Source organism: Danaus plexippus, chromosome Z (assembly GCF_018135715.1).
Source record: "Danaus plexippus chromosome Z, MEX_DaPlex, whole genome shotgun sequence".
Taxonomy (NCBI): Eukaryota; Metazoa; Arthropoda; class Insecta; order Lepidoptera; family Nymphalidae; genus Danaus; species Danaus plexippus.
Window position 1 is genome coordinate 5,207,755 of NC_083559.1, and position 27,945 is coordinate 5,235,699.

The window sequence follows — 27,945 nt, forward strand, 5'->3', positions numbered from 1 at the left end:
TTCCGAAGTCCACGCGGGCAACGTCGCGGGAAAAACTAGTTTAATATAAATACTTATATATTCACGTTTCTTTATAATAACTACAAATAGATTGAGTTCTGAAGTTTTTTCTAACTCTGACTAGCCTCTAGGACGGAAAAACTGGAAATAGCGCTATTCCTATTAAAAGTCATTCAACAAAATAATTTCTTTGCCTGCCTCTGAGCTGTACTTCTATTTAAAGTCGGTTATTTATTTAACTTTGCGTAATTGAGTAAAAATTTTCTTTCTCATTTTGTCCTCTTGCTCATTTCGTAAACATACCTACTACATTGAAATAAACATATTTTGTAACTAAAGTGTAGTGTTGTGTCTTCGCTTGGCAAAATAACCAACTACACATGGACAAATTTCCAAAATAATTATTTAATTCCTTCAAATTTCCAACGGCTCGTCACAAGCACGAGCAATATAGCAAATATGCAAAAAATGTGAACCCCAATGAAACAAATGTTCTAAGAAATAACTCTATTTATAAAACTGGCTATTTTTAAACAACGCGATCGTTTTCTTCGTCATTTGGAAGCTTTATTATAAATAACTCAGTGTGTCATAATACTTAAATTCGTGAAATATTTCAATAAAACGTATTAATAAACATGATAAAACGGCTAAACCACGCGCGGCAAAGCCGTATAAGGTAATTTTAATAATATCATATAATTACGAAACATCAATCTTACGTTTTGAACGTATTTTAATCCGCAATTTTCTAATTTTGACTTCGTATTTATGATGCTGTTGAAATTTTATTTATTAAAATTTAAAATTAGAGAACTTTTCTGCATTATTTTAAACTAGATATGAAAGAAGATTTAATTTTAATAGTACGTAAAAATACATTTTTTCTCCCTAAATATTAAGTTAAATACTAAAACGCCATTGTTTTATTATATATAATTATATGCTAACAGAATTAATTAGACTTAATAATATATAATATAAAAAGGAATATCGTCATAATTCTTTCAGTGGTAAAGTTGTTAGGAAGAGCTGTTTGATTACTTTGATACAGTTCCAATATTATTATGAACAAGAATTTATTAACGAATTACTAGTATGAGTTGTCGTGGTAATACACTGCGGTTCCTTTAAGCCTATGAAATTCTGACCCCACAAGTCCACTTTCACTTGTGATCACATAAGTAACTATGCTTAATGCCTGACACAATTTACGATGATCACGAATCAATTTTAATGGTACTATAGAAACATTGAAATAAAAGATGTCTTCTAAGGATTTCTACTATTTAGATATGAATCAAGTAAATAATTAGTTTACTGAATAGAAATCAAAAGACAAGAAATTACAGAACAGAACTTACACATTCATTCATAATTAATTTCTTTAACAAATTAACTTTAGCCATTAACCTATCAATGGGAAAAATCATCATTGGAATAAGTGAATTTCATTTATACAAATGAAAAATCGTTACGAACTCAATTTGCAAGTTTCAGCGAAGTAGACCGGGACCGGCAACGTTTTTCACTTTTGCTTCTCCGACGATATAGCGATACTGTCTATCCGAGCACGTATTCAGACAATGGAAATGAAAACTTTTTGCTGTCTGTTCAGAAACTAGACTGAAACGTGTACGTATTTAACATAAACCAAGCTACACTTCGCCTTCAATCAAATATTATATTACCAAGTACTGAAATGTCGATAAACATATCAAAATTTCTATACTTGGTGTATCCAAAAATCTAAAAAAAAATATTGAAGACAATATTCTACCGTTAGACACAAACTGATAGGTTCACCAGGTTCTTTAATAGGTTTGTAGTAGAGTATAAAGCTGGAATAACGGAACTCGAACGCTATTAAAAACTTTACTAATTTTGGAGGGTGATTGGGAACATGTTTATACGAAATGGGTCATCAAACTGCATCAGGCGAGTTCAAATCCCGACCAGGTCCGCCCACGTTCTGCCCACCGTACGACATAGCAGCACGTTTACGATTGTGCCTTATTTGACTACCTTTCATACACTTACTTAATTATTATTATTTTTTAAATTTATCGTGGCTGTGGAGTTTATATCATTAAAGATGAATAGAATGGCCATTCTAATATTAGAATAACCACACTGTTTGATTCTTAAATATATGTAAGCGTCAGTATTCATTACCATAAATGCCAATTAAATTAATTTTATTTCAAGCACTAATAATGGTATATAAATTTACATATTGAACGTCTGCATTTTCATGCAAATAATATGTTTTATGTACAAATGGAACAGCGGATGTGCTCCGCTTTTATATTTTAAACAGCTAAGGGCGCAGAGAATATTTAAACTTATTTTAATTGTCCTGACTTAAATAGGGAAACAAGATTTTCATATGTAACGAATGATTTACATATATTAAAATAAGCATCTCAGGTTGACATTGATGTTTGTAGCACATCCTCTCTTTTCATTAGCTTTGCGATATTTGAAAATGTGGCTCACCGTTTTAAGTTTAAATAAAAACTCAAGTACATTTTTTTTTCAATAGCATTTTAATTTCTTTCAGGATAAGTTTTGACTAAAAAAAACTGAACGTGTCACACCTCCCCGTAATACACGTAGGTAGTACAAGTTTACCACTTGAGACTTGTTCGAAGCGTGCCTTATCATATTATCTGGTAACTGAGACGTAATCTCCAGGGACAATCTAATAAGCTATAATGTATAGTAAAACATCGACATACTCATAGAAATTTCCTAACCCAGAAACCATGATAATATTGTATATATTACGGCTTTATGCTAAGTAAACTTACCATTAGATACAAGGATATGAGTAAATAATAGTAATATTCTATGGTTGAAAGTGAAATAATATATCACGACGAGATTACTCAACTGAAAAGTGCCGTAATCGTTGGTATAGTCACGATTATACAGAGTACGCTGAATAACTAAGATTATAAACAGATAATTGTGACAGCATTACGTAATAGTCTCAATATGATTATGTAACGAAATCTGTCCTGAACGAAATTGCAAATGTTAGTTTCTATATAAATTAACTGAACCGAGTAAAATTTTCAATGTCAAATATCCGAAACCATGTTAGTTTAAAGGATTAAAAAATAACACAAAGCTTATGCAGGAGAACATCAATAAAATTGTTGTTTTCGTACGTTTTTTTCGTTCTACCGGGCGAAGAGTAAAGTGATTGTAAATAAATTCATCGTAGCTTCACTCTTACACAAATAACGCCGGTGAATACACCGTTTAAAATTCTTTTCTATAAATAATACACTGTTAAGTAAACAATACAACAGTTTCAGACATACAGTTATTCTTGAACATGTTATTATATTTTTTCAACTCTTTGCGCCTCATCTTAGGCATAAAATAAACTTATAAAGACAAATTGATATTGAAAACATAGTCTTGCTTAGTGTAATTTCTTTTTTTCGTGTAAGTAATTTTAATATGAAACCAAAATTAAATTATTCAAATTCATTTTAAACCAATTGGCTTCAGCTGTTCTTAAGGGTCTCGACTATAAATGAAGATCTTTATAAAGCACTTACCGAAATTAAAATACAAAACTATAGGTGATACTAACCATCCAACAGTAGATATGCTTAATCCAAGTTTCCATCGGCAAACTACGTTAACATACGTCAACATTACAACGTGCGAAGATTTAAGGATGAAAAGCTGTTAATTCCACGTATGATGCCAATTTGAACTAAGAATTATAGATTTCATTTGTTAGTGCACTGAAAACAATTAAAAAATGTAATATGCAATGTTGTGTTCTGTATCAATACGTGCAAAAAATCTGATCTTTTTGTTTTCCTCGTACTTGGAGGCAGTGTGGAAGCTGTATCGAATTATCCGCTGCGAAATTTTTAACAGCAAATAACCAAATTACGTCCATAGTTCTGAGCTCAGACAGTAAAGTCGGATTTTTATTTTCAATATTGAATAACTTAGTAAAATATTCCTTTGACGCTTCTCTTTAAAAGAAATAAATATGGAAGATTTTATATTTTAACTACATCGCAAAATTATAACATATAATAAAAAAATTTTTTATTAAGAAAGGGGAGGAAATAATATTTTTTTTTTTTTGAGTAATTTATACATATACATGAAAATCATAAAACATATTGCCAACATTGGCAGCAAATTGTAATAAAATGCGGTAACGTAGATATTTAATTTCATTGCACAATGCACACAGATGACCTTTCGTATCAGTAATAAGACATGTTATTGCCATTCGCCTGTGACATTGAAATAAATATACGTAATTTATTAAAACAGATAGACATCGACTCAAATATAATTTATGCAGTTCGGCTATTTAGAAAGGCTTACATTGTTTTAATGAATATAAACGCCGTAACGATCTAAGGCTTATTGCTTTCTAATTGCTATTGAAATATAAACATTGATTTTTATACTTTATTAAAATAATGAGATCTAAGATTTTCGCGAGTATTCATTTAAATGAAACTAGTATTATTCGGATTTACTACGCGGATTTTTATTATTTAAAAACTACATAATCCCGACGTTTCGGTTACTTTGCAGCAACCGTGATCACGGGCAGACGAGGTGTGAATGTCTGTCAGTTGGTCCTTGTTATTGTTAGACAAATATATACCGAGATTAATTCGCGAGGCTATTGAAATTAAAAAACATCCTAATTTCAATAGAGAAGATGGCTGGAATCTATCAAACACCTGGGACCCCGTTCTTAAAAATATAAAATCCCATGTCCGTAACCACACCGCAGGACCTCAAGACACCGTGAGCGCATTCTGCCGGCATCCAGAGCGGTACGCCAGAAAATTAAGAAATCGATGGCGGTAGATGATAAATAACAAGGACCAACTGACAGACATTCACACCTCGTCTGCCCGTGATCACGGTTGCTGCAAAGTAACCGAAACGTCGGGATTATGTAGTTTTTAAATAATAAAAATCCGCGTAGTAAATCCGAATAATACTAGCTTTATTAAAATTTTTAACAGCTAGAACTTTCTATGTTTATTTTATTATCTGTAACGCAAATCCTATCCAGTATAAAATAATCGACTTGTTAGTGTCGAACGTGAGTCAAAGAGGATGTGCGTCAAAGTACAAGTATGATTACATAACATCTGTATCGTGTGGAATGATTGTAACAAAGAGTTGTGCAATTTGTATGCGATGATTAAATAAATAAGGTAAAAGTTATTACATTCCCAACAGCTTATTAATTACAAAATCAAACATTTGCTTTCCTTTAAGATATACTCATTATTCATTGATAGAAGAAGTGTAATTTTCAGTTGCCGTTTATTTCATAATCATATCTGTTCCATATTTTTATGTGTTGGATATGTAGTCGACTAAGGATGTGCTTTACAGCTTTTTATTTTTCTTATGTACAAATATTATCAATAAAAAAAAACATAAAACAAAAATAGTGATTAAATATTAACGTTAAATCTTTACCCGTAAGTTAATATTTAAAATCAAACGACAACGTTATTTTTTTTATTTATTTTAGAGGTGTCGCAACCCTAAGATAGTTCTTAGTGGTAATTTGATAAGTCGACTGTTTATAGGTCAAGCTTAGTGATAAGTGAAATAAACATGGTTCCTGTAAGAGTGTACCTGAAAAATTATATCATAGTTGCAGTGCAAATAACATTTATACTGGTTCAAATTTGTCTTTTTGTTATCAAAATAAACAAAGAATTGACTTAATAATCCTAAATAAAACAAAACTTGTGTTTAATTTTTTGCTTTTGCTTATATAAAAATTATTACTCTCCTTGAGAGACGCTGGTGTGAGATTTTTAGAAATATTGATTCTTGTGATACATTATTCATTCCCAATAACCATTAATAATTTTCAAATTTTTAATAGAAATATAGTCATAGGTACACGAACATTTATTTCATTTTCTTCATACAGAAGCTTCACGTAATAAGACTAAGCATGTTACCAGTTTGTTGGAGCATAAACGGCATGCTTCTTAGGAAAATGTCATATTAAATAAATAAGAAATTCAATCTTGCGACTTCGCTTTGCTTATTAGAAAATGCGGAAGAAAACATTAAATTTATATTTTGAAATATCATAATACTGTTCAGTTTGTATACAACGCAAAAATAAATCTAAGTCGAAAATAACTTAGAACAGAAAATTAGGACCACAGCTGGAACGACTGCATAAGATCTTTGAGGTTTGACGCCATGAGTATTGTATTTGATTAATCTGACGCATTAATTACGTTACACGAAACAGCACTTGCATTGACAGGCCTACAGGGTGGTAAAAGTATTTCTGATAGATTTTGACTTAAATTTTAACTGATGGATACGTATAAAATTAAAATATCATAACTATATTGCGAATGAATATACAGTGTGTCATTGATAATTCCTTAGAAAAATTGTCACACAACTGATAAGTAGTTTAGGAAATTCAGTGACTCGCGATTAGACTAAAATGTTTGCAAGATAAGGAATAAGTTAACGGAATTATTTTTGAATAAATATTCATGTATCTTTTTTAATATTATTAAGCGAATAAATATTGAAAAGGCTACTTTCATCCTTGGATACATTTATCTCCTTAAGTTTTTAATTAGTATCTAATAAAATCATTTGTGATGTTTTCAAAAGAACACTTTTAATGATAACAAATAACAGACTTCCATTGAGCAAATGAAAGAAGAAACTAACGTCTTATGTTTGAAACAATTTCAACAAAACGTAAAAGTGTCGTCTTGAAATATTATTAGGGGAATGTTTTTTAAGTAATAAGTATTAATAAGATTCTTAATAAAATTAAATGAAAGTCATCTACATCATATACTTATAACTGTCTTGTTATATTATAATACTTATCAAAAGACAGTAAGGAGTTATCTATCCCATATAAGCGTTAATAATTTGAAATTTTAAAAGAGACACTGTTATATTTCTATCTCTTTCGAAGATTTCTACGTATAACTTTAAAACATTCATATTAAAATCTGAGAAACAGTAAGTACTTTTACGTTTAAATTAACACATATTACAACTAATATTGTTATGTAAGAAAAATATGCATAAATTATTTTTATCTTTAGGTAAGTTTTTAAACGCGGATGAGGAAGTCACCTCAGCTATCCGTCGCCCATCGTGGTGCAACAATATAATATTCGAATCAGAGACTGTACATCCTTCCGCCGCTTTCGGTTGAATCGGTTGTGACGTGCTTCGGTTTTAATAGAGCGCATTAACAGACCATGGCTTTGGAAGCAAATATTGCTGTTTGCGAAAAATGTTTGCAATGGTCAATGACCCCCGGCTCTCACGAAAATATCCTTGATATAAATCTTAAATGTATCATTTTTAGGGACCTAAAAAATTCCATCGTTTTTAAATATGATATCATAATTTATTTCATAGTTAAACTTAACTACTTTACTTTGATATTCTTTGAAAATTGCTGTTCTTCGAATAACAAAGAGGCAATTTATTTTATACATCATTCTGATATAATAATATAATATTACCTTTTTGATTATTCCCGATTAACTAAGATATATCTCACATTAAGGAATTTCTTATAGGCACTATCTTTCTATCAAGTTTGTAATGAATGATTAAAAAGATATTAGTTTGTTTTTTAAAAATATATACATACGTATACTCACATTGACTACATTACTGACATACCCGAATTCTTTAAGTAATCCATTCGTACAGCCAAAGCGTCGTTAACTTCATATAATATAATAAATTAAAGTCAACGTAGATATAACATATATTTAACATTTCTGATAAAGATGCCATAAGGCATTGTAGGCGCATCTCATAGTGGGTGGCAATACCGTGTAGGCGACAGCGTCCACGGATTATGAACGGTCATGACCTATTCAACTGCACACCACTTGCCACCACCAGATACAGAACTTTATTTACAGTAATTTTTAATAATCCTTTTCAACAAGTATGTTATAGTTGTACAAAAATTTTATAGCATTTTACCTCAACATCGTTCTGATGTAGTAATAAATATGTAAACTGAATAAGTATTTTAATAAAAATAGTTTTAATGACAAATCAGTTTCACATTTAAAGTTCATAGCTAAATTTCCTGTCCAAAAAGTCCCAAACTTCATCCTTCTAGAGCGTTCCGAAGTTGTAACAACTTATGAATGTTGAAGATTCCTTTTGTCCTTCAACGAGAAAATTTCCAAATACTCAAGTTAGTTTTCATAGTTTTACGACGTTATGACAAGTTCTCCAGACATAGCACCGCTAGATTCATTTCGTTCTTAGAATTCTTTAAATAAACTTCATATATCTGAATTATATAACGTCATTTACATTTGATTTTTTTTTTACTTTTTATAGTCACACTACCTTTGTTTTTATATGCAGTATTAATAAACAGTAAGGAAAATATAGCGTCAATATAATAAAAAAAAATTAATCTTGAGTAAATGAAAAAAAGCACTACATCTTTTCTGTTAAATAAGGTACACCAAATTTTTTATAGTTATAAAAAAGTGAACATATATTTTCAAATGTGTTTGATATAAAACAGTTTCTAAATCGTGCCGGTGTTGTAACAATAGCTTTATTTATGATCTGAATGTCAGTGTTTTACGCCTTTAACGCGCGGGCGCAGGTGTGGGACCGGCATTTCCGTTTTGAATAGTAACTCCTTTAAACCTTTGCCTGTCCAAAAACGCCTTCATATTTAAATTATTTAATGGAATTTTATTAAAGAATTAATAGGAATTTTGATAGCATTAGATTAAATGAATAAAAGTTTGCTTTTTGTTCGTGCTAGTTAAATTGCCTGTTATAGACAATTTTATTCCAACTTACGTAAAGTCCTTACAAGATCTAATAGCGCTCGCTCGAACCTTTTAGTCATGCAAAATGTCTCCAGGCTTTTAAAATTTTCATAAATATTAAACACAAGTTTAGTGCAAACTAACGAGTATAAAGTAGGTACTTCAAATTACAAGTCTTTCAGCCTTGGTATGCATTTATATTATAAATCTTCCATATAATCGTAACAGGTAATCTACTAATAAACTACCAATACAATTTTGTAAATCTTAAAACAGTCTTTTATTTTCAAAACACAAATAAATAATCTGACGACAATGTCTAACTCCTATTAATAGGTATAAAACCTGATATAGCTTCCATGAGGAATGATTAAGGTGGCAAGATGTAACAGGACTATATACAACGTTTAGAACGCGTTAGTATAAATTATGTTTTGAAAAATAAGAATATGATATATTTAAAAGTATTTGTCGAGTTATATAAATGTATACTTGAACTGACAATGCGCGGCGCTATGAGACAAGAATGGCAAGTGGTCTTACCATAACAAGACGATGTACAATGATAATGTAATGGTTTACTATATATAGTATACGTCTGATTGATTCCAGACGCATTCCCATCGATGTTTTATCCGAGCACTATCATAACATCGATACTAACAACTCGATTCGATGAGAATCGTTGTGTTTAACAATCATATTTATCTAAACTTTCTTTTGTTTCAGTTATTTTGTGATGTCTGAATAAACATCGCCGGGGTAAGTTCAACAACTTCATTTTAAATTAATGTTTTGTTTGTAATATCTTCTGTCTTGTTTTACATGTTATAGTTATTATTGGGTATTTCTGATATGACAATGATTATTATACACGAGATAATTCACAAAGAACACATAACCAAACGTTTTCAAACGTTTAGATAGGAAAGTGTTCTATTTATTGCAAACTACGCTCTTAAAACATCGTTAGCAACTAGCAAAAGTGAAAAGGTCGTGTAAAGATTACTCCAGACTTCTTCTAAAGCTGTAAGTACGTTACGTTAAGAGTCCCCAAAGGGCTGGCAATTACATAACTCAGTACAAAGACATTTCCTTAGCAACAAAAATGTAATTAAAATTACATTTTTTTTTAATTAATTATTATAATTATAGATTGTAGTTTAGACTTTCATTTAACATCCTACGCTTAGTACTTTATCAATCAAGTCACACGTGCTCATGGAAAAAAATAATTTTTTCTATTAAACATAATAGTTAAGGGCGATAACAATAAAGGGTATTGATTCAAATAATAGTTCTAAGCTTTGTTTGAATATTCTCCCGTCTCCATCGTGTGAAAAAAAAAAACCTTTTAAAATCTAAACCTTTAAGAACAAAAAGCTCCAACAGGAATATTATATATTAAAAAAATAAACTGCTTTTATTCGTGATATGATGTTTTCCCATGTAGTAAATCTGATCTCATAATGCTTTCTTTTAAATTCAACATATAAAATATCTTAGTATAGAACGGAAATAATAAGACATTTTCTTGAAGACATCGTTATCTAGGTTGCGTTTTGTTGAAAAAGGTAATTAGTCGCATTGTCGTTCCTGTTACGGATTATTGGATTAATGATATCGAAGCTTCGAGGAAATTTAATTAAGAGCAAGGAAAATAAGAAAATATTTCTATTGAAATATCTTTAGAGAGGAAATCAGAAGGCTAAGAAGATTACATTCCATTTTAATTTTACATTTCAAACCATAAAGTTTAATCTATATTTTTATGGACATATTTTGAATATAAATACAAGAGCCGATTTTAAGATCACGCAAGGCAAAATATTATATACTCTAAGCATTTCAGCTTCAGGTTTCCACTCGTACTATAAAAGGAAGAATGCGAGTACTTTGGAAATCTTTTATAGAAATAGCGCAAAGTCTAGAATATCCCTTGAAGATATTTAACAAAGATAAACTTTATATGGCACGGTATTATCGATACAGTTTGTTTAGCTTAAAAGTTTTAATAAATTTTAACAATTCGATATAAATTCAAGAAATTCACGTGAGGATTAGAAAACAATATTTTTCTTTAAATTAATATTTATTCTAATGCGCGGAGAATATATTAAGATAAGATGAATATCTCGCAACTTTTTTTTATCATGATAATTAAGGTCTAAGTAAATATATTACAATATTTAAATACTACTATATATTATTTCAGATGACATATCATATAGAAAACCTTACAAAAAAAATACGGCACCCAAAAAAGTGAATCACGTATGTTATGAACATAGCTTATTAAAGCTGTTTATTAATAAAAATATGATTTAAATTCAGTTGTTCGCAAAAAGTCATAAAGACCCCAGAAGATTTACAGCAATCTTGCAATTTATTTTATTCTAATTGTCAGCTCTATTAATCCTGGGACTTTACCGAGTCTTTTTAAATCATAATATACGTACGACATACTAGATAAAAGCTAAGATGCAAGTGAATATCTCCGAACGGGTTTACGGAGACGCCGTAGGAAGGAATCCTTTTACTTTCTGCCTGACGCCGTCGTTTACTTGTAGTCTAAACGGTGAAATTACGATGCATGGATGTGTTTTAATGTGCTTTCATTCCTACAGATCCGTGATGATGCTACTTATAATTTATATGGTAAATTGGTTCAAGAGCGTTAATAGCTAGTAGTATAGTTACAAAGTACTTTCTGGAAATAACGTACAATCCGTGCTGGCAAAATACATGAGAGAGATTCTTTGAAAGGCTGGAGAGAAATTTATAGTGATTACAAAATTTGTCTGTTATTAAAACAACTCTTAAGAAAAGGACTAGAAAAATTCAAATTAATAAAATTTCACTTATTTCATTTAAATTTCAAAACATTATATCTCCAACAATTATGCATTCCATTTGAAACATCGCCGTCTGAAAGCTACGTTTTAAACGTGCCACAGCGAATAATGTTACATTAAATAAAAACACAATAAGTTTTTATACACAACTTTATTCGAGAAATGTTATTATACAAACATTTATAAAGTAACATATCATTCTACATAACATATTAAAATAAATATTAAATACAAGGCTCAATGTCCTTTTTTAACGATAACTCCAAATATTTCATGAAAATTAATCATTAATACACAACAATACATGTATGTGGTCAGATAATATTCAGTATTTAATATTGTCAAAGGGCTACTCTATAGACAGGTATTTCCAAATTAAATACCTATTAGATATTTGTTCAATTTCAACGTCCAATGTAAGGCTCTCTACTGTTGATGACGTTATAATAACGTTCTGAATAAAACATAATACGCTTAGGCTTTGCAAACATTTCTAGATTTCACATAACAAATTACATATCACTAAAAGATATATTTATTAATAAATAAACATATTTTAAAAGATTCTCTTTAGCTCTTATATAATAAAACGTACATTAGGTTTTAATTAATGTAAATATAAAATAACAATATTACTTTAAAAATGGTAACTATGGATTTTATAAGGTGAGAACTAAACAAAGTCTTCGAGGAGCCTTAGAAGTTCACTGGCTCTTGTTAACTGAACAAATGACTCGTTTGCATTTTACTACACTTGTATAACGGCATTTCATCCTTTTTTGGAATGAAACGACGACTGTTTGATTTATGATCACTATAGTTAACTACCATAGTGTACCAGTGTACCATTTAAGTGCTGTTCGAGATTAGTGGTTTAAAATTAGTGCAATGGGAATGATTATTTTACATTGTTCCATACAGAACTACATTAGAAAAATTTTATAATAGAAGTTATACACTTATGTCAAAATAAAACTGACAAGAGTTCGTACAAATTAATTATATTTGAATATTAAGCAAATGAAGTGACAGCGTTTACAATAAAACATTTCCGAAAAGAATGTTTGTATTTTAAGCATTATTAAGTCAGCAGCAGTAATTAAAATGCGACAAAATTTAATTTATAAACTTTGACAATCATAAATATATAATTGAGACCAACACAGCATATTGTTCAACAACTGATTCAAAAGCCATTAAATTATTCCCATATTAAGCTTCAATCGAACAAACACAGGATCAAGATAATATCGTTTCATGAAAAATATACACCACGTGTGGACGAAATAGAGTATAAAATAAAAGAAATTATAAGTATCTTCGTTCATAAGAAATTTTCATTTCCGCAGTTATATTTATATTTACTTTGATATACACATCAAATATTTTACATAATATGGAACTTCGGTATGTTGACTTTATCGGGATTTGTTTTATTTTGCCGTCTGATACTTGCCTAAACTATATCTCACAGCCAAATAAAATGTGGCAGTTCGAATACTTCCATCTCGTATCATTCCACTTGTTTTTATTTACTCACAAATAATATCATAGAGTCACAAGTCTAGCATTAAATTATATAAATACAGGTGTGAAAGATAACTTTAAACGTAATTATTTTATTTTACTATTGTTTCAAGTGTATTGATGCAACTTTGGTTAAAAAATGAATTCGTTTCAAAAAATATATTATTTAATATGAAAATGTCTATCCAATCGTACATACATACAACCTGAAAGGCTGTAAATAGCATCGCGTTATCAAAACAACTACGTGACGGAAGGGATTGTATGCATTATCTGTACATTTGACGTTAATGCAGCATTTACGTTATTAAATTATCCATGCCTTATTTATCTGTGATCGGTTCCAGAAAAACTAGTTAATACCTAGCGCTAGACAGCACTAGGAATTCGATGCATAAACTCTATCGGCACTGGTCCATATATAACTCATCGGCGCCGACGAGGCGACACTTTTATTATTTATTTACTATATTGTAAGCAGACTTTCATTTGCATACATTTGATCGATATTCTCTCTTACAGTTAACCAAACTATTATAGTTAGGACTTTCAACGCTTGTTAAAATGTAATCAAACACGATTCTCCAATATATTCTCAATATCATAAATTCGAACTTTTAAAGCCTTTATAATTAATATTTTGTAGTTTAATATAAACGATTTTTTTACAGTCAATTTTCGGCATCACTGACGTTTTTCGCCTCGGTCATATTCAGCATACCAAACACGAAATTTTCACTTATTGAATTAAATAAATTGATTGTGATTTTATATGCTTTTTTTTTTGTTTGACATGATAAATTACGAATATTTTAGTGATATCCCATATATAATACGTGTTTATTTTGAAACGGGTAAGTTAGAACGACAAACGATGGGCTAGTAGGGTTCATTATACAATTTGGGCTTGCAAAAGGGACATCATCCTACCCGCCTTTCGATCTAAATATAACCTGCATTAGAAAGAGACGGCAATGAGTACAACGACCCGACCCAGACCTTGCACGGCCGGAAGGAAAAGCTAATTTTGCGAAATATTAACGGATTAATCAAATAGTTGTATATTATTTCTTATAAAATATAAAAAGAAAACTTTACTACGTTTATTGTAACCAAATATTTATTAGAAGTTTCAATGTAATATATATTTATTAGGATAAAAAAAAATTACATAAATTATTATTTAATGAGTTTTGCAAGGGAAAAAGTTATGAAGTAATTATTAACTATTAATGAAAAGGTAAACATTATATAATGTGACTGTTATATATTAATTGCAAATGTATCTAAGGGAAGAACATTTAATTATAATAGCCAAACATATTGTTTTTATATGTATGTATGGGCAGTGTCTTGTTTGAAATGCATGAAACTCTAAAAGATGATTATAGATAAGCTTAAGAATGTTTTGTTATAAACACGATTAAACTTACTCTAATTTGTTGACGGTAAAGTTTATACTAATTAAAAACCATCAATTCTACATATTTATAAGCTGTCTGTACTTTCAAACAGCTCCAGCTGTAATCGGAACTACCTACTCCAATTTTAATAGTCTAGACGATCTCCGATGTTTTTTAATTTTTAAAGGCTTGAGCACATTTGCTTTTTTTTTTTTAAATATAAAACATCTTGTTTATTGTAGACGACATTTCTAATTTAATTATGTTGTATTTTAGAAATTGGTCTCCAGCCATAACTCGTTGACTTTTATAACTAAAAATAATGTGGCGCCTAGAAGATGAATAAAAATTAAATTTACATTTTCTCTTTTATAACAAGAGAATATTAAAATCTCTCTTAATAAATCAATAAAATACTAACGTAACTTTCAGACCAGTAACTATAATAAATATTACTAGATAGCTTTTACCATATGATTAAGGTTTATGTAGTGAAATACTATTTACTATATCAAATGACTTTCCCGTCAATTGAAAATTAGTGAATTAGCATGTTATTGTTAAATTATATAAGCAATATGTTTATTATTTTTATGTTATTCTGATAAATCAAAAGACATAAAAGAATAAATATTTAGGTCTAACATCTACAAAGTTCTTTTCTATGAATCTTTCAAATTTATGACAAAAAAGGGCATAATTATAATTCGTTATAATTTGCCAAACCATAAACTATTATAATAATTGATATTATTTTAAGTGATATCATTTATTGAAATTTTATCTAGTATTTTGAATAATCATTCAGACTTTTTATTAAATTGCGAACTGTCCTCAACTTTGTCAGTGGAGTGTTCAAGCAGGAAATTACTCTATCCAGCCACTCTTATCTTTTGAAAGCTTTCATGATATATTAAATCATTCTGAGCACAGACAGACTAAGTGCACCACAGTGTCAACCTATTTTAGGGGACTGCAATCACACTGCCATGCTCTATCACCCTCACACTGCATGCATAAAAATAAGACGTGATCGTCAATGAATTTAAGTCAAACTAACGTTAGTACATCGAACAACAGAGCAGAATGTTTGAGCGAATTCAAAAATAAAACATGAACTTCATTTAAATATTAACAATGAAATCTGGAAACGTTATAAATGTATGGTTTGATAAAACCTCGATATTTGTTAATTTATAGTGTGTTTGTGAGTGAATTTAACATCAATGGTTTTTTAAATTATCATAACGGATTATTTTGATGGTGAAATTGTTTTACTCAGATAACATTGATCCAGTGAACTCAATACGTTGTTAAGGGTGAGTTCAATAACGTCGGGTTCTCGGCCTCCAAGCTTCCCCCTTTTAGCGTTAAGTCTGTACGACAATTATGGAAAGTTCAGAAAATTTCACTTAATAGGAGGATCTGTTACGATAAGCTTTTCAACATTAATGAAGGTAAATTAAAATTTATATTTAAAAAAGTCAAATATACATTCCTATACTATTTTTAATGATTTTAAATGTGATATGTGTGTCTTACGTGACGTAAGAAAACTGCATTTAGTACACTCACTGCATCAACTAATATCATGATATTGTATAAGCATAATAGATTATCAACAACCTTATATATAATTTATATTTTTACTGGAACAAGTAAACGAGATCAATATCGAAGACGTCAATTGTGTTTGACTTACTTCGTTTGGAATTCATAGCTTGAAATATCTGCGCTCGGAGTTAGTCGGGCTATTGAAGTGATCATCTCGTTTATTTTGATTAGCATCGTTATACTACAAAAATATAGGAAAATAACATTTTCTTATAATAATTTAAGTATTACATATGAGACATATTCTATGTTAGATTAGTGATCATATTGTTATATAATTTATTTTAAAGAATCCCTTGCAGAGAAAATTTCGTTAAAAAAGAAAATACAGACAAAAGGTAGATACTTACTGTTCTTGTCTAAAAATTGTTTTCTACCATTTATAGGAAAAACAACTTTTAAACAATATAGTACATTGCAAGAATAATGAATAACAAAAAGAAAGAAATTCAAAATATATTACTTATAAGTTTTGTGAAGATGTAGAAACATCTCTACATAAAACTCTCCGGATTTTGCTTTCGCTTTAAATATTACATGATAAAACGTTTCAATTACATTCTCAGAACGCGTCATCAAATTACTGCCTTTGCAATAAATAATAATAAAAGTTTCATTTTTCAGAGATGAAGAACTTGAAACGCGAAAGTACCTACAAGTTAAAAGTTCATGTAAGCTACAGAGTAATATAAAAACAGTTAAGTTTCTTACTGGATGAAATGAAATTACGCGTGACGTCACTCTAAGTCTAAAGCCGATATTGTAGTTTTCAATTTCCTAGTCTTAACAGTATGGCCTATATAACTGCTTCGTTATTAATTGCAAAGAGTAACGACAAAAATAGTATACTTCTACCTTCCACATACAGCAGTTACAAGTATCATGGCGTTTAAACGTCGGACTTTATGGGAGAGGGGAAAATTGTCTCAAATATTTTACATCGTTTATTTATTCCTTAAATTATCACATGTGAGAAAGATACTTATCTTTATATGATAAATAAATAAAAAAAATGTTTAACAGCAGTATAGAGTAGTACGTTTTAAAACATCTTTTACGAACTTTTTTTCGTAATATGAGATACCAAGAATGAAAAAATCCGACAGTGAATAAACTTAATGGTGACATTCATTTATTTTGCATTACAGAGGAAGAACATGATATTTCTATTCTGTGATCTATTTTCCAACTAGCACTTCCTTTCTCCTATTTCGTACTTCAATGGAAGCTGATATTCGAAATACAAACATTGGTCGAATAAAGCTGCTTTTTGGATAATTATAAGTTGAAATTGTGCAGCAATACATTTCAAGATCGTCTATATTATAGATATATTCATATTAATTTTGATAAATTATCGCAGACAAACGGTTGCAGTCTTGCAACCAATGATAGCAATGCGAGAGCAGATTGCAATAATTTATGGTAATAATTATAATATCCGGCTGACATTATTGAAGATTATAAAATTTATAAATAAGCTTGCGATATCACAACCTACGTTGTGAGAGTGACTGAATAAATCATATTGCTAAACGGACGCTTTTCACTCATTCTTATTAAAATCTTGTCCTAATGTAAATTATTCTAAAAAAGTTGTAAAATTTTTATAACACTGTTGTTTTTTTTATTTCATATCAAAAATAAGGATACATTTAATTTCTGCTTTTAATCTGAAGGAAGTACCGCTGGAACGTAGAAACCATTTAAATTATTTTTATTACAAATTTAATAACGCTTTTAGCTCTGTCTATAATGTTTATTGTTTCGGTCATAGAATTCTTATTTAGTATTACTTCGTACACCGAATTGAATAGGGTAATGCGTGTCCAATTCTGTAAAAAAATTCCATATCGATTATGGCTGTGAGTAAAATAGACGAGTCATTTCAGTATTGTCTGGCAATTCAGCTGGTTAATACGAAATACTAAAAATATTGTTATGTTTCATTTCATTCACACAAAAAGTTTCTAATGTTTTAAGTACGAGATAGTTTTGAACGAACGAAATATTGCTGAACTGTTAAAGTACTTCAGAATTTTCGGGAATCACTACTTCTTCACTTTATTTTGTTGTAAAAACGATATGATACATCTACTCTGTATTCGTTCTCTAGATGAAATAAGGAGCGCTTACCTAAATGATACTTATAGAAATAAAAAAATACAGACGAACGGAACAAAATATGAATTTCAGGATTAGAAAAGCTGACAAAAGATTTAATTTTATTTTAACTTTGTGATATTACTGTTTTAATAATGTTTTCACAATAATATTAGCAACTTTTTTGGTCTTCTGATTGACATTGTTAATGTCGAAATTGCTAAACAGATTTTGATTTGACTATCACGCTGTTGGAAAACAATATAAGTCACGAAGAACCGTTGCATTAAATAACGGAATCCGCAAAAAGATATTTACAGGTTGTCATAGCGACATCATGATAAGCCTAAGAATGATATAATTAACGTGCCTCGCATGTTTCATTGAAAATTAATTTCGAATATGAAATGATATAAGACGCGCACTTTCTAGGTTTTAATAATATTAGCAAGGAAATCTCCTAGCCAAGTATTAAGGGGGAGTCTAATTTAGTAGACTTCAAGATAATTAATGACGTGTAATGTATACATTTTGCTTAAAGAAAATGCTACACAAATATTGACATTGTCTGACAAATTAATGCCATTATTGAGGCAATGAACCAGTGTAGTTTTACTTAAGTACTTAAATGTAGTTTCGCTTTTTGAATTCAAATCAATTAATATTGAGGAATTTGTACCACGACGGTCAAACTTACTCATAACGGGAATAGTTTCAGTCAAAATAATGGACGTTGTGATGGGCGATAAAGGCCCACGTAACTATTACCTACTAACTCCCCACCTCCTTTGCCAATTGATATTGGGCAAAAAAAACAAGGTTTCTGACACAAGAATAAATAATTCTTCAAATTTGTTGATTATAAATCAAAAATTAGAATGATATGACGATCAGGTACAGCGATCAGTTTCGATCATTACAAAAGAATTATACAATAATAATATCATAAAGGATATCATAAAACGAGATGCCTTCGACCGAATTTAAACTGTATCTGTGCATGCATGCATGCTTAATAGGCATCATAGCGATCACGACGGCGCGGCGTGTCAGGATAAACCAGTTATACCTAAACTATAAAGGGATATTTTGGAAACATACCGACAAGGTACATTTAGGCATTTTTCATGAAAGACAAATTTTAAGAATTGAAATAATAAAATATATTTATTTGACGTTTTCTAAACTATTATTACAGTAATTTTCTGAAATCATTGTACTAATATTGAAGCCAAATAAACTGTGTAGTGGTATTAAAAAGTTTGGAAACCTCTGTGGTTTCTATGATGTTCCCCGTAGGATAATCAAATGTAACGAGAGAGCAACAATGGTATGTAACAGAATATTCCATACCAAGTCGTTCATAATTTCGTTGAATCAATTATTCAATATGCCTGCACATTCGCACGGATTTAACTCAAACATACTCGTACGTTTAAACTAATTTAGAAAGCTGTAAGATTTTCATTAAGATAACTATAATTCTCTTATAATACTTTGAAATAATTTCAATACTGATTTTCGAATTACTAAAAAGAATAAGCTTTTGAAAGAGGTTTTTACGCTTTTTAATAAAAAAACCTTTAATTTGAAGAGCTTTTTTTCTATTTAGAATTATAGTACAGTTACATAAAGAGATGAACCAAAAAGAAATGTGTGATTCCATTTAAAATATTATATATTTTTATATTACGACCAATACTTATTTTTATTTTAAAAACTTTATCCGCAGATAAAATTATTCTTCGTATTTATATTGAATTCACACTATGCGTTATCGGAAATTTAAAATGAAATAAACGGTGTCCCTGCACCCCTTTAATCCGATTAAGGTATGTTATATTAACAAAAAATATGATAAAAATATTCGACATTGCCTCGTAGTAGTGAAATGAACTTTCGTTAATACTATTTTAGATTAACATAGGAAATGGAATAAGTGAACACGGAAGGAAACTATTAATATTCAAATCTAATCTAAGATAAAACTAAATTACTAACTGGATGTTTCTTAAATTTAAATATGATTGAAATAAAAGTACAACTAGTCCCTTTTAATAATCACAAGTCAGTAAGTATATCCATTCAATGAACTCGGAAAGAGAGTCGAACAAATTGCTGCTTTGCATGTTACAAAGCTCTTTTACACAGAAATGAAGTAAACATTTTTCATTTGAGATTTAGTCGTTATGTCAAAAATATATATTTTTTATTCGCCACAAGCAGCGCCATCTTGCAGTAGTTTATGGCACCGATTTTTTTAATACATTAAACTTAATAATAGACCTTCAAAAAGCAATTTACCACTTCTTCAAACATAACACCTATGTAAAGTAAATTTCTGTTTAAACATATTATTTGAAAAATAAACATATATATTTTTTTTATTATCAAAAAATGTAGTTATGAAATAATGAATTGGAAATGTCTTGTTGAAACTACGATACTATCGTAACACGTTGTGGCGGTACTGGAAAGCACAAAGGTTCCAATATTCGAATTTCGGATAGAAGCTGCACCGTCAGGTAGTGCAGGCGTGCCGATCAATACCCTCCCTCCCTGCCCTGACTACCCCTCCCTACCCCCGACTACCCTACACCCCCACAGCCCCACAACCGCCCCATACCCGTCACCGAACGAATAAAATACCACGATAACGCTCTCTGCTTTTCATTTCTAGGGTTCCGTGGTCAACAATGGTGGCAGCCTTTTTTGCCTTTTCGTACTGTCTGACTGTCAAACAAATATATTTAAAAATTAAAGAGATTTAAATTAATTAATTCCAATTAGTAATAAATGGTAATCATACTTTATCTCATGAGGTTTTTTATTCAAAATATCACCAATTATGAAGTCCTTTCTGTTATATAATATAATGATCATCGTCAGTAGTTGACAATGTATCTTTAATTTTCTTCTTGCTCAGAGAGTGTCGCCTGCAATACGATACACTACGGGAGGACTTAAGGGAGAGCTATGGGATCATAATATTTAAAGAATTGTTCATGCGTATAATGTTGTTTTATACAAGAATTCATGACAATGAGGTTATTACTCGTAGGTTTTAAATTACAAATGTTCAATATTATTTATTTATAAAGACGTTTCCTCTTTTCATTTATTTCATATGGAGATTGATATATGCAGAGAACGTGTGGATAATCCAAATAACTTAGTATTTTTAAATAAAGTTACATTTATTAAATGAAAGAAACAGATCTTCCATTGTACCAAAATAAGCCTTGCGATTGGGAAAATAGGTGTTTCCCAAATCACGAACAGGTTGGCCTCATGATTGCGGAAATGTACAAAGAAACGTTATGCGGGCCCGGCAAATAAACAGTCAACCATAACATTTTATTCATGATCGTATTCATAACTCCTACTTTAAAATCAAAGAGACTCCAAATGGGTTAAGTTCAAACCATTTTGATAGACTAACTAGACAATTAGCATTCTCAATATATTCTGAATTGCCACTTCCTAAGTTAGTTTTTGGATAGGAGTTCCTAACTTGCTTTGTTAGCGACTCATCAAAAGTCAGAGGAGTCAAGCGATAAACTAATATTTGTTATTGTGCCGAGCATAACTTAAGATTTATACTGTCAACACAAACATATATAACCCTAAATAAATTAAATCATTTATGTATGCAAAATATTATGTTATATAATATAAGTAGCCAATTTACCTAAGAATGATTAGGTTTTAGGTGACCGAGTATTAAAGCAGCCATATCTATTTTATTCATTACAATCAATTTCCAAAGACAGTAAGAAAGTCAAACAATTAATTTCGCCAATTATGTTTCATTTTTAATGAGTGAATTTCTTTGCTCCTTTGAAGTAAATATTGTCTTACTGAAATTATTTATATTTTTTATTAAAAGAATTATCTATACGTAATACTAAACTAAAATTTTAGAAACATTAATTAGTTTAGAAATTTAACAAAAAAAATGTATAAGATCAATAGGTTAAGTCCGAAGCTAATCCAAAATTTATTAGCTTCGGACCTATTTAACTCAACCTCCAAACAACATATATTTGCACAATATTCAAAGAACAATAGGCAAGGTCCTTATTATATTGCGATTATAAATTTAATCCTTCAAAATTTCGAATTCAATTGTTTCTCTTTAAAAATTTTGACTCTTAAATAATTCCGTCAAAATTTATAACTAAATTTATTTTTTCTGGTGTTTATAATAGAGGATACTCTCAATTTACCCTAACACAGCGTTAAGATGGAAAAATTGAATTTAAAAAAGTTTGTCTTAATTTAATTTAATTATATAATGTATTTTATATGTATACATAATAGATTTAAAATGCAATAATTTCGTAATGTAATATATTAATTAATTTTACATCACAAAATTATCTTTAAGATATCCGGTATATGTGAAGAAACCAAACAAAGGTTTCTCTTTATGCTGAAAATTAAGTGGGGAATAATTATTACGTAGTCAGAGACGCTGCAATGAATGCTCAACCGCATGCCTGGTTCAATCTGGAGTATTATGCAATGTGTATACACCTGAGGAAGACAGATTTGTACTGAATACATATCGTCTTGTTACCGAGTATTGAAACATACTTACTTTGGTTAATTAGTAACGTATACGTGATACGCTTAAATCGTTCAGATTTTACATACCTGCATAAACATTGCCCTAAATATTTTTATAAGTATATCACACACGTGGGAATAAAATACAAGAAATAAAAATCTTCTTAGAATTGTTCTGGTTTTATTTCATACACGCATCATAGAGGCTTTGGCGGCATTAAAATATGCGACGACACGCATCGCTGCCTCCGCCGCGTGACGCCGCTGCGTGCAAACACGTCACGTGGCTCTCTTATGTATTTGCGTGACAAATATTTTACAAGTAAACTAAGTGTACATATATGGATATGACATAGTCAAATATTCAAAATAATCAATTTGAAATGTGAAACATACAGTTTACAAAACACATAAAACATGGAACGGTTCGTGCATTTATTTAGTATTTTCAAATCCAGACGATGTTTGTTGTCACGTTGTAAAACGATATGCAATAAATGTTCAATTTCTTTGATATATCCGTGTTCACAAAGAAAGATAATAATGCCTTTGACATCCTATCCAATGTCGGAAAATATAACGATGATCTAGCTTTTAAAACTTTTATAAAGGAATGCTTATTAATTTTTGCAGTAAATAAAATAAGTCAAAAAAACACATAGAAGTTTCTCTGAGTGATTTTACTTATGTTAATATAATTTAAGCAAATTCATTATCAAGTTGTTAAAATTATTTTTTTTAAGCTAAGAATGAAATGGTATGAGTATACAACTTATTCAATTATCGATTTTGATATTGTTTAATGCATAAAACGCAAATAGTATATTCATGAAAAGATTTCAAATTAATGGAATTCACGTCATTGTATAGTGCTTTATAATGTCGTTTGATATTAGAATAGCTCCCTATGACATAGAATATAAGTGATTCTGGTTTGTCAAAACACGCTGTACAGCTCTCTCTATACAGCTCAAGAGCTATTTTTTATTGCGAAAGGTATTAAATAATGTTATTATATTTATAATATAAGCTAAAAAAATCCAACTAAATGTTTATCGTGTCGAAGTGTCTAAGAAACATACCTTGGTTATGCAAGCCATTTACATCATTAAAAAAACAATGCCGGATACACTGCATAAATTAATAACTTGATAAAGCTTTTATAAATTAAAGATAACGGTTCGCCAGATTGAATTTTTATAAGGTAAATATTTACGGACGGTTTTCTCTAAAACAGTTATTATAGCTATGCATTGTGACATGTGATACACTTTTCTGGAATCATTTTTCATTGTAAATTGCATATTTATGCGGGACCTTTAAAACGTTTTGATATTGTTACAGGAGGCTAATACGTGTCTGAAAATATATTGTTTCCCCTTACCATTTCATAAAAGGTGTACTAATTTTGTATTTATTTTTAGAGAAAGGTTTTGCACCTGAGGGTTTTCTCCGACTAAATTCCTTTTTTATGGCAGACCCTTGCTGTTTTTTTTTTAATTCTATTCATAGTTTATAAATAAATTACATTCGTAACAGTTCTCAAAAGACTTTGGTTTCCCAAATCAGTATATAACTCGATTGTCTGTGGTGTCAGTGTCAGCTTTTGCAATTAAATGATCTGGTTAAGAGAATGCTTAATCAAATGACAAAATATATTCTTAAAACGCCAATATTTCTTTAAAAAATTACATGAATATTTTAATTATGTGAGCGTTTTCTTGTACCTATAAATAAATAACAATTAGGTACATATAATAAATATCTACTACAAACAAAAATATGTTTGATGGGCGTTATAATAACTAATATTTTATTAATACACCTCATCGCTTGAAATAGAAACATGTTCATGTAAATAGGAAAAGAGAGGATGAACTGAAATCACTGTATTGAGTGATGTCGATGACATTGCACCTGTAATACGTGTAGCCTCTTCATATAAACCTACATATTGAGTTAAGGTAATAACTTATAGAACTAAATTACTTAAGTAAAACCAAATTAGCGAAATTATTAGACACAAGAATATAATAGTACTGTTGTTTCGTATATTTCCTATACTAACATACCTAATAATATAAATTTATAAGATGAGTTCCCATAATGACGGGGACTAATGAAACTTAAAAAATAATACGTATATTTGAGCTTTAAACACTCCAGCTCATTACAGTTTATTGCCGCAAGGCTAACTATAATTACTACTTACATAATCTCTGAAATAACACATACAAAAGTGAAAGTTTCAAAGTTTAGTTCCTAGCATCCGTCTCCGTAACAACCAATTTAAATAAAACACCATTGACATTGACATATGTATAGTATAATAGATTGAAATTCACAATAAAAGGAATGAAGCTTACGAGCTCAAAACTTCCGTCGGTAATAATGAATCTACACGAAAATAACTTCATATTGGTATTGCAATTTCATCTGGACGTTATACTAGCGACAGGTTTACCATTTATATCGCCCGGATTAACGGATTTACTTCCAAATATTAATTGAATTTCCTAATACATACTGTAAACATAAATTGTATTGTACTCACTTAATTGAATTTAAGACGAACTTTTAATCATTTAGAGTTTTAAATGTTTTTTTCCATAGACTCGGATGGAATTACTAATTTTGACTATATTGATGTTTTAATACGCAAATAGCATTTTTATTCTCATGAAGTTCATTCTACATAATTGATATTAATGGATAATGTTTGTTTAAATGATTAGAACCTCTGTTGATAATTGAAACCTCGGTACAATAATTGGAATTTAATTACATACGTTCGTTGTTAAGATCAAGCAAAATGTAATATATTCGTATTTATCATGCTTTATTTAAATTCTCGGCTTAGAATTAAATTTGAATATCTGAGGGTATCAATAAAATACATACACGAAAATTTTCATATCATCAAATCAACTAAAATAAAAATAACTGGTCTTTCTACTTTATTAAGGCTAGGTACAGTAACAACTTTTAGGAGCCCTGGCTGTAAAACAAATAATTTGATGTCGTTCAGTAAACTTTACTAGTGCATGTTAGGAAAATACTTTAATACGAATTCGTTACCGGATATAACTTTTAATTTAAAGCTGTTTCCCAGTGATCCTTACATTATGTGATGCAATGTTAAAAAAACATTAAAGTAGACACATAAGTTAAAAACGTAAAAATTTCTGCTATATTAGATTAATTTATTTCTCTAATTAAACGGTAAAATTTTAGTGCTAACCAAGTATTGGTTTTGTATAATACTCTAAACATATCATTTTCGAGTTAAATTAGCTGATTTTGTATATAAAAGCTCTTCTATTTCTACCAAAACAGTTCTCATAAGCTACTCGTTAAAATTTATATTATACTATGCAATGAATGTGGTATCATTTGAATAAATCACTATTATCATGTCATACTTTGCTATTTATAAATAATCCGTACACTTAAGCTCAATTTACAGATTTTTTCCATTCAGACGATGAGCAGCAAAAATAATTTTACAGTACAATTGTAAAGAAATGTATTAATAATTTTCTTTTCTTAAGTTACATGTTTATGACACTACACAAGACGTCTCCGGCGGACCCTTATCCTAAGTCAGGTACTCTAGAACTGCGCTACGTTAGACGGAAACACCACAGATAATAGCACTGATTGCGTTCATCAATATCTATTGTCTATTTCCAAGTTGCTTCCACACCTAGAGAGAATCCCCAACTAGACATTAATAGTTAATCAATATTGTGCAATTCAATGCAGAGATGTAACGTGAAACCTCCACTCTAATTGCGTGATACATGAATAGAATAATTGGCATGCAATATTCATACAACATTTGCTTTAGAGTTTGTAACACTTACTAGAGATTTTATGCGCAGAAACATTTATTATAAATGGGGAGATTAAATTGTAAAGTATAAGGACATTATGAAAATTTTTAAAACATTAAATAAACTAGGCTTATCCTCATTGGTAGCCACGCAAACCAGACGTAATCCCCAACCGGTGTTGTTCCTGATATCCGCTGTGGCGTTAACCTGATTATCAGAATATTTGCGCTGTCTTATTATAAACACGCTTATTTACGCTTACACGCGCGATTAACGATATTTATAAGCTTATAAAAACCGTGTTATATAAAATAGTCACGTTTCTATAGACTATATTTACGCACTATAATTGAAATCGTATTTTGAATTTAACTGTATCTCGATTTGAAATTCATTGGATACTTATTCGAATGGAAATCAGAAAACAAAGTTGAATAAAGTAATTGCTGGCAATAGAAAAAATAAAAAAATATATATTTTTTTAAAAACTAAACCTCTTTCGGTACGTATATAACCATTCAGACTAGGCACCCACAATTAACAACTATCTCGCGTATCAGTCGCGAGTTAACCGGCGAATAGCGTTCATCCGTCATTCATAGTCGCATCGCAGTCGCTCGCTAACGTTCCGTGCACTTGGTATTGCATGCAGTGATTGATGAAGCAAGGACTTGTAATTTAAATTTATATACTTGCTGCCGTACAATCCTCAATGCATATAGTGTCGTGGGATGTGAAGTGGCTGGCATTGTCGCGTTAAAATGTTGATAGCTGCAGAATTATGGTGTTAAACGCTTTGTTGGTGATTCTATTATGTGAATGACAACTTTTTGATAAATAGGAACTGAACTTGCAATTTTCTCGGTAAGATTTTAATATGTGAAATTATTCATCGTGAAAAACATTTAAAAATAATAAACTTATTAATATTTAAATGACTACAATTACAATATTTTTATAAGTTCTTCTGTCGATGTCTTTACTTTTTATATATATATTCATTTAGTTCATTAAATATATAATGTTGGAATATGCAGCAGCAGAATTAAAGTTTGAATAAAAAAATAATCATATTTTTATTAAAATAGTCAATTATTTTGAAATCTATTTAATTATACATACTCGTAGCTTCCGCATGTCGTTTTAAGATTATTCATAATTTGTCGATGAGTCAATCTAACGACGATGA

General features: G+C 29.8%; 1 protein-coding gene across 2 annotated transcripts in view; it reads left to right on the forward strand.

The window, feature by feature from the left end:
• The window catches only part of LOC116777100 (amyloid beta A4 precursor protein-binding family B member 1-interacting protein), a 58,303-nt gene that overhangs the window by 8,970 nt on the left and 21,388 nt on the right, over nucleotides 1–27,945 (forward strand). The window contains exon 2 of one of the 2 annotated variants that reach the window (XM_032670457.2): nucleotides 9,576–9,608. The gene's annotated coding sequence lies outside the window, so the exon portion shown is untranslated. Of the gene's footprint in view, nucleotides 1–9,575; nucleotides 9,609–27,357; nucleotides 27,621–27,945 lie in introns of those variants that run through there. The other variant, XM_032670456.2, reaches the window with a different exon arrangement.